The following is a 15,305-nucleotide window of genomic DNA, read 5'->3' as shown; positions in this document are numbered from 1 at the left end:
TTCGGATCACATCGTCTGAATGTTCTGCATTCACTGTTGGTTCTTATTTTCTTGCATATTTGATATTAATACATGACACTCTTCTATAACATGATCAAATTGCTTACAATATTAACAAGAAGGGTGAGTTGGATTTTGATACTCGCATGCAAAATTTCTTGGTTCTCCACAGTTGTAGCAGATTATCTGGCCCCTACCTCTTCCAACACCTCCTCCACATCCTCATCCACGTTCTTGGAATCCTCCGCGAGCCATAGGTGAGCCTTGGTTGTTCTGAGCGCAATTTTCAGGCTGCATCATATACATTGGGGTTCTGTCTATCATCAAGTCATAGCTTCGGCAATCTCTTTCATCATGGCCAACCGATTTACAAAACTTGCAAAAGAGTTTCTTTGGTGACTGCACAAAATTTTGTAATAGATAACAATTGTCCGTTGTATGCATTCCTGATACTTGTCAGATACTACACCAAATGATTGAACAAACGCTTGATCTAGCAGGGGACTTTGGTTTCAGTGGGTTGGGACCTCTCGCAGCTATATAATCCTGGTATACAGGGAACTAATCCTTATAGTGGCCTATAGCCTTGCACTTTGTGCACCAAACTTTAGGGCGTAGTCTTGACTGAACCTCCTTTCCCTTCTTCAGATCCTGCAACTCCATATGTAGGCTTGCTAACTATGATTGGATCTGTTGGAATCCTATATTTGTATCCTGGATCAGTGAAGCCTCCAGCTTCATCACAATCTCTAATGCTTTGTCCTAAGATCCAATCTTTTGTTGAGACAAAGGCAGTCTTAAATGTGGAAATAGAGAAACTATGTACCATTCCTTATGTTGTTCGTTTGAAATCTGAATATTAGCTAGTCTCAGTAAGCACTTCAACCTCTGAACCATATCCCATGTAGACTTATTAGCTTCATGCTTGATCTCGTTTATTTCTGTAACACATAGAGTTTCTGATTTAAACTTTCTAAGTTCTGTGTTCAATGCAGTCTTTGTCTCAGCGAACATAACATGTGGATTGGTTCTACTATATTTGATATACCATGCAAGTGCTCTATCATGTAGCATAGTAACCAATTACACTTTCTTCATGTCATTATCATTGATCTGCTTCACCTTCCACATAGCTTCGGCTACGAACAAAAACTGATCAGGATCCTCTGATCCCTGACCCTTGAATACAGGCATTTTCATTGTATTCTCCATACTAAAGAATGAAGGTGGAGGTGTAGGTGGAGGTGTAGGTGTATGAGGTGGTGATGAAGGTGGAGATGGGGTGGATGGATGCAGAATCCCAAAAGTTCCCTAACCTTCTGTCTGCGGTGCACCCCAGGTGTGTTAGGGCTGGTCCTTTCTTCTTCGCTGTCTGATTCACCCAACAATGGACTGTACGCGCCTTCAATGTATTTTTCCCAATCAGCTTTGAATCTTTTTCCACTTCACGTAGATTTGGTCTGACCTCTTTTAAACATCAATTCAAAGGCATAACACCCTTTTCACACAACAACATTTTAATCCAAGTTTTTAGCGATATCAGGTACTTACCTCTTGTACCATTAAAGAATCAGCGTTCAACTTCGCTATAAAATACATACGTGTTAATTTCAAATTCAGTGATGAAATCACCCTAAATAATATCGATCCAATAGTCAACAACCCTTACAACCTTATAATAAGACTCTTCAAGGTGCTTGATCAGTTCAGGAGTCCACACAATAGGATTGTCGTGTTTCCAAGTAGGTTCGTTGTCCACTAACTTAGACAACTACTTGTGTAATTCTCAAGGGAACGATGAAAAGAAAACTTTATGTTCTTCTGTGTAGAGATATCTCTATAACCACCTCTCTTTTGACCAATGTGGATTTCAATTTTCCTGAGCTACAAACTCGTGAAAATTATGATCTATCCACTTCTCAAGTTCTTTCTCAGTTGGTATCCACGAACACCACATCACACATCCCTCATATAGATCCTGGTCCTGGAAATAGAACCATTTGTTGGCTTGAGGGGGCTTGGACCCAGGTTTAGAGTTAGCTACACTAACCAACAAAACCCTACACTACTGTCCCTTTCGGCAACAGTCCACTTAGTGCAGTCTACAGTCTCACCCAAGGTAGTATTGGGGGATGCTAGAACCAAGTTTCTGCATCCAAAAGGATATGTGATGTAGTAGCGAGGTGTTTTCTTAATCTAGGGCCCGATTTGACCTTCACGAACCCTTATCTTTAGGATCACAGACTTAAAATAATTTCTACTTAATTAGATCTACGAGCTTCGCCTAAGTGTTTAACATGCATAAGTTAACATATAATAGTAGATCTGAACCTTCGCGATGCAATTAAAACAATATGATAGAGAACTGAATCATAACTAAGCATAAAAACACAGAAACATATACATATACACATAACACACATATTTGCTTCAAATATACTTTATTGCTTCAGATCTTCAATACATTCACTTTTTCTAACCATGTGCACATAATTGTAGGAGCCCATGCACTCAACTACGGACTTACCAAGGTCTCTGCGCACTCATCTATAAGAGCCTTCCCCTTCACCATAATATAGACTCAAAATCTTACTCCACTTAGAACTTAACTTAACTGAAATGCCTAATGAATCCTAGATGACTGCCTTTTATAACTTTTACATTATATTACCATGTTCCACGAACCATCTACAAATTTCATTGTGAGGGGCTTTGACCTTCCTAAACGCCCCTTTGATTCTTAACATTCTACGTGCTCTGCTCCTCAAATTGCGGAGACTTTACAATATTACAAAAATTGACTCAAACTTCTGCAAAACTTAGACCTGGGGTCCTCATCCCAACAATCACTCACCATGATGAAGTATTTATCATATCAAGTATAGCCATAGGAACCGAAATAGACATAAAAAATTGTAGTGTGTTCTATCTAGGAATTGTGATCCATAAACCATGCAAAATCAACCTTAAAACCTTAGGTCTTTCCAAAGTGCACAAGAATGTGAGTGCTTATAAAATTTAATTATATATTACATTAAGTATGATCATAGGAAAATATCAACAAAGTAAAACCCTAGATCGATGGGGCGAGGGAAAGTTGGTGGTGCCATCAGCGTAACATGACAATTAGATAGCCCGAAACTACAAGAAGGTTGGTTTTTCCAAATTGCTATGGTGGATTTGTGTAAGAAATCAAGAATGGAAATCGTGGTGTGGAAGAAGGAAAAGTCGTGGACCAGGTGATGCAATCCCTTGCTAGGTTTGATTTTCTTTGTCCCTTCAACTCCTTTTCCTTTCCTTCACATGACAAAGTGCATGCTGATGAATTCCTCCTTGTGGCCCTGAGGAGAATAATGCAAGGGAATATGGGGGATTTTTTACTTAGTCTAGGTTTAGAGTTGTTGTAGGAACTGGCAGAGAGTGAGCTTGGTAGAAGGGGCCTGCCCCTGAAGTCAAAAGTAATGGGTGACGCTTTGGAGGAGGTGAAGGTCAACGGGAAGGATATGGCGTTACCATGTGTTGTGTGTAAGGATGAGTTTGAACCAGGGAAATATGAAAATTGAATGCTCCATAATCATGTGTATCATGTTGATTTCTTTCTTATATGGATTTCACATTATAATACTTTCTTGGTATGTCGATATGAGATGCCAAAAGATGATCCAGAATATGATCGAATGCTTTCCTGAGGTCGAAACAACACCTCTTCTTCAAATATGAAAGAGTCATAACAAATGGATATATTTCAGATTTTTATTAAGACCCTTAATGGGAAGTCCTTCCTTTTTGGGTCTCTAGTTTGGATTATGTGGTGAATCGCAAGAAAATTATAGAGAATTTATTAGGTTTTCTTCTAGACATACAACATCTTCTTCATGAGGGGAAGCAACTTCAGGATCTATCTCAGCTACAAGATTACAACATTTCAAGAAATTTCACCATTGTCTTGGCTTTGAGGCTATGAGGGGTTGCTTTAGGATCTAGAAACCTAAGAGGTTCATTCTCCTATAAGGATACGACACAGGGAAAGGAATCTAAGCCATCAAATCTACCACAACACAATCCAAGACCTTACATTGTTGAACAACTGCAACAAGCACCTACCCTGGAGGTAAATCTAATAGAGGTAAATAACATTTTTCTATAGATTGAATGGGTTTTGGCCTGGGTCCGATGCTTTGCATCATAGGGTCTTACAACCTGGACCAACAACTGTGGCATACACCTATGCTCAAAAGGTTTTTTCATAGTTTAGCTCAATACTTAAGAAGATATGGAGAGAGTATTGAAAGAAGATCCTTGGTTTTAGGGAAGAGTAGGGCCTTTAATCACCCATTGGTTCCCCAATTTTTATTCCACAATAATAGTAGTCTTAAAAATTCTAGTATGGGCGAGGCTACCAAGTCTTCCCCTTCCTCTCTAGAATCACATGGTTCTTGAAGATATTGGAAACACTTTTGGGTCATTTGAAAATATAGATGTCGAAAGAATGGAGAAAGGTTCATTTACCTTTGCTAGAATATGTGTAGAAATAGACTTGAGTAAGACTCTACTTGACCATATTTAGCTGAAACATAAAAAAATTCATTGAAACCAAATTTTGGATTATGACAATATGGCATTCAAATGCCATTGATTTTACCAAATAATACATTTGCAGGACCCATGCCCTGAGGAAAAAAAGCACCCAGAAAAGAAAAAGGGGTAGGCTCACAAAACAAAAGGATGGAAGGATTTCAATCCCTACCTCATGGTTGAAAAATAAGGGGAAATCATAGAGAACCCATTAAATCAAGAATGAGGGAGTACTCAAGTAGATGTTGGAAATGAAACCCACAAACAAAATGGTACAAAATTAGAAGCAATCCATGAACCAGAACGATAGAAAATGTGGCACAAAAAAAGGATGGGACAGTGGGAACAAAGAGAGTTCATGTTTTGGAAAGTTCAAATTCAAATAATGAACACCCACCAGAGATAACTATGAACAATATGGTAATGTTTCCAATTAACCCCCACTTAGGGGGATGGAAGAAGGTCCAAATAAAGAAAGGAAATAAAGTGACATGATTACTATTATACTTAACTTCTCAGGTTTGTTTTATATTTTCAATTTTTCTTATGCATATAAGCCGAGAGGTTTCTCTTACTAAATTCAAATAACATCTACAAAACATAGTTTTGTTCCTTTTTTCAAAAGTTGAATTAAAATTGTTTTTTTTCCTTTGGAAAAACAAGTATCGCCATAGGAATACAATAGAGATCTCAAAAGGTAAAACAATCTATTGGGAACTCATACCTTGATGCCATCACCAAACCCTCAAGGGTGCTCCAAAATATTCCTAAGTGAGCACTCCACAACTTTGGTAGTCTATCTAGTCAAATATCAACATAAGAGTAGAATAGAAACTTCACAAGCTTGGGCACTTCATCACAAGATTCAAGTAGCATATCACCACCAAATTTCTCATCAAAACCCCCTAGGGTGATACAAAATACAACAAATATGTGAGTTCCTTGTCAAAAAGGGTTGTTTATACTACAAAACATCATCATGAAAGTATAATCGATACCAAAATACTAGATCCCTCCTTCACAAGAGCTCCATGTCATCATGTCAAGACAAATCCTATTGGATTTTGAAACATAGTTAAGGAGATGAGCACTCCTTGAGATTCATTTTCTATTTTGTCAAACGTTGTCATGGGAGTAAAATAGATAAATACATGGTAGAACACTCTTCCTCAATAGAAATATTCCAATATTCCATAAAATATGCATGGAACAACAACCATGAAGCAATGCTCCACTATCTAATGACCTAGATCAAGGTAATAAACATTATCGACCATTAAGCATGTCATCACCATTAATTAACCATATAAATATATGTGGATATGAAGAAAACAATGTGGACCAAGACCATCATCCACACAATCCACCAAGTAGGAACACTAGGCTCACCCATCCTTAAGAAATATTATGAAATATCATTATCTCAATATGCACTATCATCAAGCCAAAAAAGTAAGTATGCATCTCAAGCTCATCAACATCCTTGCAAGTTACCCCTAACAATATGTCATGTGATGAAAAATATTGCAATTACCATATGCTAGGTAACACCTCTCAAAGTCTCACTTCTTGATATAAAGTCTTGAATCTCAAGTAAGGCCTTGGAGCATCTAAAAGGGAGGCCAATGTCACCTTGTTAACCTTTTTGACATTAAGTTTGAGTCTCCTTTAGAACAAGGGTGTGTTTCCTAGGATAATATTGCTAGAATATTATACCATGAATTGCAAGGTGAATTCCAACAAAATAGTTCAAATCAAGGCTCAATGAGAGGTTGTACTATTGAGGAATATATGAACACTATGGCTATAAAGTATGAGCTTAACTAAGCATTTCATTTTTGTCCGAAACCTCATAAATTTATCAAGGGAGACAATTAGTGTAGATAAACTCTAAGGGCTATGAAAATTATACCTATCAAGAATGGATTACAATAATATAACTAAGTATAGAGAAAAATGCATCAATATGAATCATCCCAATGATAAATACAATTAAAGAGGAATGTTGTTACCTCATCCAATCTTTCATAACCATAATCCAAAAATATTTCATTAACATGAGATATCATAGAGATCTATCAGATTTCCTCATCCATTAAGTGATTTATTCATTCTCCAAGTACCTCCAATAGGTATTCAACTAAGCTCCAAGGATCTCTCCCAAATATAACCATACCAAATAAGGGAAAAAACAAATCCATATAAGTTTTGGTTCAATCCCTATTACAATAAAAAATGTTGGAAATAATACTTGGGGGGGGGGGGGGGGGGGGGTGGTGAATCAGTATTAGCAATTTAACATTATTTTTTTTATTTTTTTATTTCCATAAACAAATTGATAAATGATACTTCTGTTAGTTAAACCTGCATATATACGCGACTGAGTTTAGAGAAAACTGCGTATATCTTGCAGACTTCTAATTTAGTTAGTTGATCTTAATCTGTGTATCAGAACCATAAAACAGTAATCAAGTGCAGTAAACAGTACAGGAAATCACACACATGAACACAATATATAAGGTGGAAACCCAATGTGGGTGAAAACCACCTACTGCAATTCGTCTCTATCTTCTTTTTATAAGAAACTTATTTTTACAATATTTCTGTACTAGTGTAGTCTTATACCAATGTGCAGGCTACCACCTGCAGAAGGCTATAACCTTCTCTCCTTCTCCAGCTTCTCCTGGAAGGGAGCTACAAACCCCTTAGCTCTTGTACTAGCTGATGTCTATAGAAGGCTACAACCTTCTCTTTTCTTCCAGGGACCACGTTTCATAATTTTTCAGACTGGATCCATTAATAGCATCAATCAAACATCAAATATATTTGCATCAACCAAACTCCTTTGCACCAACCAAAAACTGAATCACACAATCACTTCTCTGAATGCTGTAACCAGAATACAGTAACAGTACCAGAACCCAGAACACTGTAATAGTAGACAGAAGTAGCTAAAACATATCTTATGAAATGTACGCTACTTCAATATGTAGAACCTGCGTGCATACGCTGCTATATTAAAGCAAACCTGCATGTACGCTATTTTAAATTACCAAACCAGTGTGTATATGTGCCTTTGCTATGTTGAACCTGCGTATAGATCTATAAAAGATAATTTACCATTTTCAAATATTCAGACATCATTCATACCCAGATTATCAAATTTACAGATCAAGTCATGTGCCAAATATGACAGATCAAAATCACATAAAGATACTTCTCTTCAAGCCTTAAGATCTTGACCCATCAATACAACTTATCCTTCTTCTAGCGCTCAGGTTCCTCCTTGATTTAGATCCAGCTATTCACAATAACCCCATGACCAGTATTCTAGATCTTACTCTTCATAAGATATTCAATACTTGAGTGCCTTTGCCTAATGATCTCCTTCCCCTTTTATATTCTTAGGCCTTACTCAATACGATGGTCCAAAACCACATAGAACCAATACTTGGGACCCAATACCTGGGTTCAACACTTCGGACGAGATACCATGGTCTAAAACCATAGGTCCAAATCCCAAGGACTAAATACCATGGAATAAAAACAAGTTTTCCCACATGTACACGCTTTTCCTTGCATGAAAGTGCATGCATACTCATACGTGCCTTTTGATTGGCTATCCCGCATGTATATGTGACTTTGTTAAGTGGAACCTGTGTATATATCTTTTGCCTTCATTCTGAGAGCTTGAACTATGATCTGTTATCTGAGTGAGTTGCCATCAAAGACAACACCTGTGTCATAGTGCCAAACCTGTGTCATAATGCCAACAAAAAAATAATTGTTTTCATTAGATCCATTAGTTCTTTAGGGAATACAATAAAATTTTACATTTTTAACCTTCTGAACTATCTGTTTACATCAAGTATAAGTGAGTTGTTGAAATGTACTTTCATCTCCTAAAAGAAACAATAAAATAATCAATCTCCCAGCCCCGTCCCCCTCCCCCTCCCCCTCCTAAAAGGAAAACAATATAATGATGTTCTTATCTTAACTAACTTCAATTTCCCAACCCCTCCCCTCCTAAAAATAAAACAATATAATGATGTTCTTATCTTAACTAACTTCATGAGACACCTCAATAATAATGGATTTAGTTACACAACAACTTTAAAAAATGACACAAGATTGCAACAACCTCTTTAATGTGGTTAACCATATCACTTTTTACAAACAATATTAATGAGTTGTTAAAATGTATCTTCATCTCCTAAAAGAAACACAAATAAAAACAATATAATGATGTTCTCACCTTAACTAATTTCATAAGACTATTCATGGGACAACTCAATAATAATGGATTTAGTTACATAAAAACCTTAAAAATGTCTCAAGATTTGCAACAACCTCTTTAATGTACTTAACCATATCAATAATCACCAACAACGTTATCTATAACCCATAAATATAAATACACTAACTACCATGCAATAATGAAACACATCCCCTTCCATATGGATTTGAATTATAAATTTAATTATCACCCATCATCAAATAATACAATAATTATCTATTTTAACATGATGTAACCTCCATGATGTAAAGACTAACCATTTACATCATTAGTAAATGTTGCTCAATAAATATGGTATATAATAACTCACCATCCTAGCAATTACCCATCCATTTACTAAAGAGATAGCACCCAACCAACATAAATGATAATTATAAATAAAATTGCATGAATCATTACATGACCACATCCCCATCCAATATGTGAGCCATTCATAAATTAAAAGTTCGACCTTAACCCACAATAATAATAAATTCGTTTTCCTTTTAGGCTACATCATCCTATACAAGTATGCCCTTTCCCAATGCAAGTTTATATATAACCGCAGCAATAGCTCCATAAGAATGGCTTTATATGCATAAAAAATCGCCACATATTTCTTTACATATACTCTGGGTGTCACATACAATGGGACGGGCCCATCTAACAATTAACCAATGTAAACTTAGCTATATATAACAAAGGCAATTCCATGTGATTAAGGTACCATGTCACAATAAAGAAACAAGCTAATATATGAATGAACTAATGATGTGGGTGGTCCAATTATATGGGTGGTCCAATTATAGTAGAATCTGCCTTCACAAATGTGGTCCAATTATAGTAGAATCTGCCTTCACAAATGTGCCATCCCCATAGTCCAATACCAAAAAGATTAATGGATGTCATGAATAGAGAGATGACCCCATTGACACAAAATAATATAAAGTTGCTTCCATATATTTGTCATCACTAAGGGCTTGCTTGAACATAAATATAGTTTAGAGTGCAAAGTGGGTGGCCCCATTAAAAATATTGATTAATAAATTATCTCCACATGTGTTAATGAGGATATACTCCATGGTTTTGTATTATAAAAATAAAAAATAAAGGTAATAAAAATTGTATTTTTCTTAATAAACTTTACCATAAATTAAAATTATAATAAAATGTGATTATTTATTTCACCCATTTTACGTAACAATATTATTATGGATTAAAATAATGCCATATTACTTTTAACTTATCAATCAAGGCGTTCTACAAGCAAGGTGTATGAATGTTAGGTCATGTTAATCATAGATAATTTATAAATCATTCAATATCAATAAAGCATAACGCTAAAAAAATATTACAGAATTATAATTTAAAGGAACAAATAAAATCATAAATTCATAATCCAAACTTCAGAATTGTAATTTAAAGAATCAAATAAAATCATAAATTCATAATCCAAACTTCCACCAACCAAAGATATCTAACCATAAAGAGAAAACTAAACCATGACAATCTATCACAAAGGAGCTCCTCTAATCGAGAGCACCAACTCAAGAACGAAAATCATCATCTATGAGCCAAAAGGGAAGGTGTATACCTAAGTCCATTAATAGCCCTATACTTTATTTGGAATATCTTATCATGTGATCAAAATCACAAAACTTATTCTCATGTAAGATGAGAGAGTAATATTATCACGGTTAAACTATCTTTTGTCTTTATAGTAAGACTTAAAAATGCTTCTAATTGGCTATGAGCTTGTCTTCCTCAAATGTAAAGAGATAGATTAATAGCCAAAAACTTAAAAACAACTAATAAAAATGAAAGTCCTCTCTCTTATGAACCATCTATAATTATTTAAAGTAACATAATTTTCATTAAATAATAATGATAAATCAACTAATTTTTTTAAAAGTAATAATAATAAAACAATTTCTATTAATAACTAATGATAATTATAATCGTTGTTAATTTACTACCCTAAAATCATAAAATTAAAATTAACAAAATCATTAACGAATTTTGAATAGAAGTTTATATATATAATTGTTAAATAGTTTGGTATTCGAACTTTGGAATTGGGTTCGTCAATATTCATGATTTTTGAATTCGTCAATTTCATGAAGATAATAATCATATTTGAAAATTGAGACAATCCATGATAAAATAGCATGGCTACCGACATATACCTTCGTAAATGGTAGTGAGTAAAAAATTCCATATATGGAAGATGACACAAGTTGTGGAGTAGGTTACATTGCGAATTTTTTTTAGTGTGATTTTTTGAAGTTTTTTTGTGGGTTTTTTTGGTCTAATTTCTCTAAAATCTGGTAGGAATTTATTGAAATCACAAGCTTGATGGGTAACCCCTGCACAATCAAAGTCCCTTAGGGGTTTTTCAGAGTGCTGAATCCATATATATAGTAAAAAAACCACTTTAAATAACACAAATCAAGATTTCACCTCAATTTTTTCCGCTAGATTTTGGCACCAGAAAGTCCAAAAAGTCGCACTAAAGACAACTCGGTTACATTGTCTTCCCTTTCAAGTTTATTGACGAGAATTTGAGGAAGTAAATTGTGTGTTTTTTTAAATATGCATTCAATGTAAAAATTTAGTTGTTTTTCGTTTTTTTTTTTAATAAAGAAAATAAAAGTTTTGAAAGTAAAATTATATGTATGTAAATATATATGGTTTTGTGTAAGTTGAGTAGTTCGTATTAATAGTAAATTAAGGAGATATACAATTAATATGTTTTGTTGTGTTTATTGGTTTGTTATAAGGGAAATTAGACCAATAACATAACAAAATTTTTTGGGTTATTCAAAAATTTGGTACCAAATAACATATCTTATCAAATACAAAAATAACCAGTATAAAGTTTATGCGTACTAGCCATGTTGGGTGTGTGTTATATTATTTTCACGACTAGCTCCAAGCACTTTTACATTGTGTCGGGCTCAACAAGGGGATCACAAGGGGTGTGACAACCTCCCCTGCCGAGGGGTTTGCAGGGGGTGGTAACTCCCCTACACAGATTTGGGGGCAACACCCTGGGAATATTTTTTTATGTGAACCTAATAATAGTTGGATGGACCCAAGGATGTGGGGTGGATGCAAGGATGGTGGGCAGACCTACCTATGGTTTTGCACATGGTTTTCACACATGGTTTTTTGCCATGATGGTTTTTCCAATGGTATTTGTGGATTCGATCAAGGGAACTATGATTATGTTTTAATCCATGGTTAATGGGTTGGGGTTTATGAATGCTTTGACATGTATATGATGTATTGTAGTATTGAAAGGAACATAATGAAAAATCAATCTGGTTTTCCTTCTTTGGGTTCCAAGGGAAAATCTCTGTGTATGTTTTATGTTCTCGCAATTGTATATTTTTTTGTTTTAAGAATCTGTTTGCAAGTAACTTATGTACAAGGGTTTTTCTTGGGCCTATGGTAGACCATGTTACAGTGGGAAATCTGCGTGATCGATTCTTGCCGTAAAATGAGATGGAAAACAATGGAAATATAGAGATCGATAAATTTAATGGAGAAAGTTTTGAGTCGTGGAAACTCAAGATGGGGGATCTGTTGGTGGACAAAGATCAGTGGATCACTATAGATCTAGGTATGACACCAACAAGAATGTCGACAGAAGACTGGGCAAAGTTAGATCAGAAGGTGAAGAGTACAATACAATTGTGAATCTCAAATTCAGTATTTTTTGAATATATCAGGGGAAGCTATGACAAAGGCTTTGTGGGACAAGTTAGGGACTTTGTATCTATCTAAGTTTCTGGTGAACAAACTATTCCTGTGGGAAAAATGTGTATAGCCTGAGGATAAAGGATGGAGACTAGGTGACAAAGCATTTAAATGCCTTCAATATTGTGGTAAGTCAGTTGTTATATGTTGATATTAAAATTTTAGATGAATATAAGTGCATCAGTTTTTTGTGTTCTCTACCAGACTCATTGGATAGTCTGGTTGTTACTATAGGAAACAATACAACTACCTTGAAGTTTGGTAAATAGTTTCATCCTTGTTGTCAGAGGAGATGAGACGAAAAAATATGGAGAGCTAGAATGGAGATGCCTTTGCTTGTAAGAGAACACTCCCAAAATAGAAGCATAAATAAGTCCTCAAGTGGGAGATCTAAATCTCCTGGAAAATTTGTAAAGGTATGCTAGAAATGAAAAAAATAAGGGCACTAAAAAAAGGACTGTAGATGTAAAACTCTTAAGAAAGGAAAGGGATCTAATGATGCTCATTTTACAGAGGCAAAAACCACCATAGATGAAGGTGGAGATATGTACTTGGCTTCTTCTTCAAGTACACATGTAGATCATGATGCATGGTTGATTGACTAAGGTGCATCCTTTCACATGAATCCCCATAGGTTTTGAATGAAATGTAACTAGGTTCGATCTTCATAAATGTACTTTTTATATTTGTATTTATTCGAGAAAAGAAATATTATTTTTATAATATACGTCAATGAGTTTCTTTCTCATTGAAATAGGTCTAGCACATGTTAAAGTACTATAGGTGAGTCAAAGAGTCAAAAGAAAATATAGAAGACCTTAAGGGCATGTTACACCATGTATATTTATGTATTAGAGACAAAAGAATACCTCCAAGCAAAGTCAACAAGTCTCCTCCAAGAATGTGACAACACCAAAGAAGCAATCTAAACTATATATGTCAAGTCGGCCAACAGTCTTCTAGTCGGCCTAAAGGAGGGACAATCCTCTATATATAGAGGTTTTCCACTCCCTCATAACTTACTCCCTCATAACTTCAAGAATTCATCTATGAAATCAGCGAAGGTAGGAAGCCGAGAAAAGGGTGAATGAAGGATGAAGAAAGGGTCTCTAAGTGTAGCGAAGAAGAAGGGTACACAACCGAGCTTAATAAGACTATTTCTTGGGAAAGTTACAACCACACATGCGAGAAAAGGAGGGTTGTCTCTGCAGCTATGGCAACAACAATTCACAACTGATATATATCTCTATTTGGGCTAGTAAACTAGACCTATAAGGCCTCCCAATCAAGTAAAGAATAAGGGCACTCAAGTGAAGGAGAAAAGAGCCTACAACATCAAGTAAACCACCACACGTATGAGAAATTAGGGCTGTAGGACAATCATACCAAGTTTGTACCTACATCTCAAGGAAGAATCTCATTTGGTCAAGAGGAAGGAAGGGATCATTGAAAATAAGGAGTCTCATCATAGACCAAGAATAAGTGCCTCTTCTAGAGAAAGTGCAACAAGTTTTACCAACGGTTGAAAGAAAAATGAAGTGCCGGAAGAAGGAGGATGAAGTGTCGGGAATGAAGTGCCGAAAGAAGAAAGTGTCGGGGAACAAAGTGCAAAAAGGAGGAAGGACTTGACTTGTGCTTGGAGGATATTCTTGTCAAGGGTCCAAGGTTTGGCATTGATCAATAAGAAGCTTCAATAAGAGAAACTTACTAAAGGATTTTCTTCTCAAGAGAAGAGAGTTTTTGGCCATGGCAGAGAGCCAACATATTGTGTTCTTGTTCTTATGTTTTTGGTAGCAGTTTAATGAAGTACACACATGTGCATTAATAATAATAATAAGAAGATTAAGCTAACAAGAAAAAGTAAAAAGACTCCACAAATTGTTATCATGTCAAGAAGAATCACACTACACCTAATTTCCCTTGATTCTTCAACAATAGGGAGGGGTCCTGCAAGTATGAGAAATATGATAGTGGTGATGTCTTGTTAGGTGATGATAGGAAGACCAAAATCATAGGACATAGAAAAGTCAAGCTAGAGTTTCAAGGTGGAAGGATTAGAACACTTATTGGTGTTCTATCATTCCTGCATTGGCCAAAAGTCTATTTTCTATAAGCAAGATGGATGATGCAGGTGTAAAAATAGTGTTCGAGAAAGATACCTACAAGATGGTTCGGGAAGAACTGATATTGATTTCAGGAGATCATATTGGAATTCTATACAAGCTTCTCGTTAGTACTCTTATTGAGACGTGAAACATTTTTGTGGTTCCCGAAAATGAAGCATAAAATCTAGTGGTCCCTCGAGAAAAGGCTATGATGTGGAATCAAAGACTTGGACATATTAGAGAGAAGGGTCTTTGAATACTGCATGGTAATGGTATGGTAAAAGGTATGTCTAATTTATCTCTAGATTTTGATTTCTATGAATATTGTGTATATGGGAAGAAGAGTCGGGTGAGTTTCCCCTCTAATGCTAACAGGGCGAAAGGGATACTAGAGCTTGTGCATAATGATGTGTTTGGACCTGTGTCAGTACCATCGCTAGGAAAGTCTATGTACTATGTCTAATTTATAGATGACTTCTCAAGGAATACATGGATACATTTACTTAGGAAGAAATCTGAAGTCTTTGACAAGTTTAAATAATTTAAGGCTTTGGTGGAAAATCATACAAAGAAGAAGATCAATGTAA

The 15,305-nt window shown here is 35.5% G+C and overlaps 1 pseudogene; it reads left to right on the top strand.

The window, feature by feature from the left end:
• Nucleotides 1–1,277: 1,277 nt before the first annotated feature.
• Nucleotides 1,278–3,731, top strand: LOC149148553 (uncharacterized; annotated as a pseudogene).
• The last annotated feature ends 11,574 nt before the right edge of the window (nucleotides 3,732–15,305 follow it).

The sequence above is a fragment of the Pinus tabuliformis genome, chromosome 9 (genome assembly GCF_031772625.1).
Source record: "Pinus tabuliformis cultivar Carrire ecotype Pingquan chromosome 9, CPIR1, whole genome shotgun sequence".
NCBI lineage: Eukaryota > Viridiplantae > Streptophyta > Pinopsida > Pinales > Pinaceae > Pinus > Pinus tabuliformis.
Note: the sequence above shows the minus strand (reverse complement) of the source record. Positions and strands in the feature narration are given on the sequence as shown.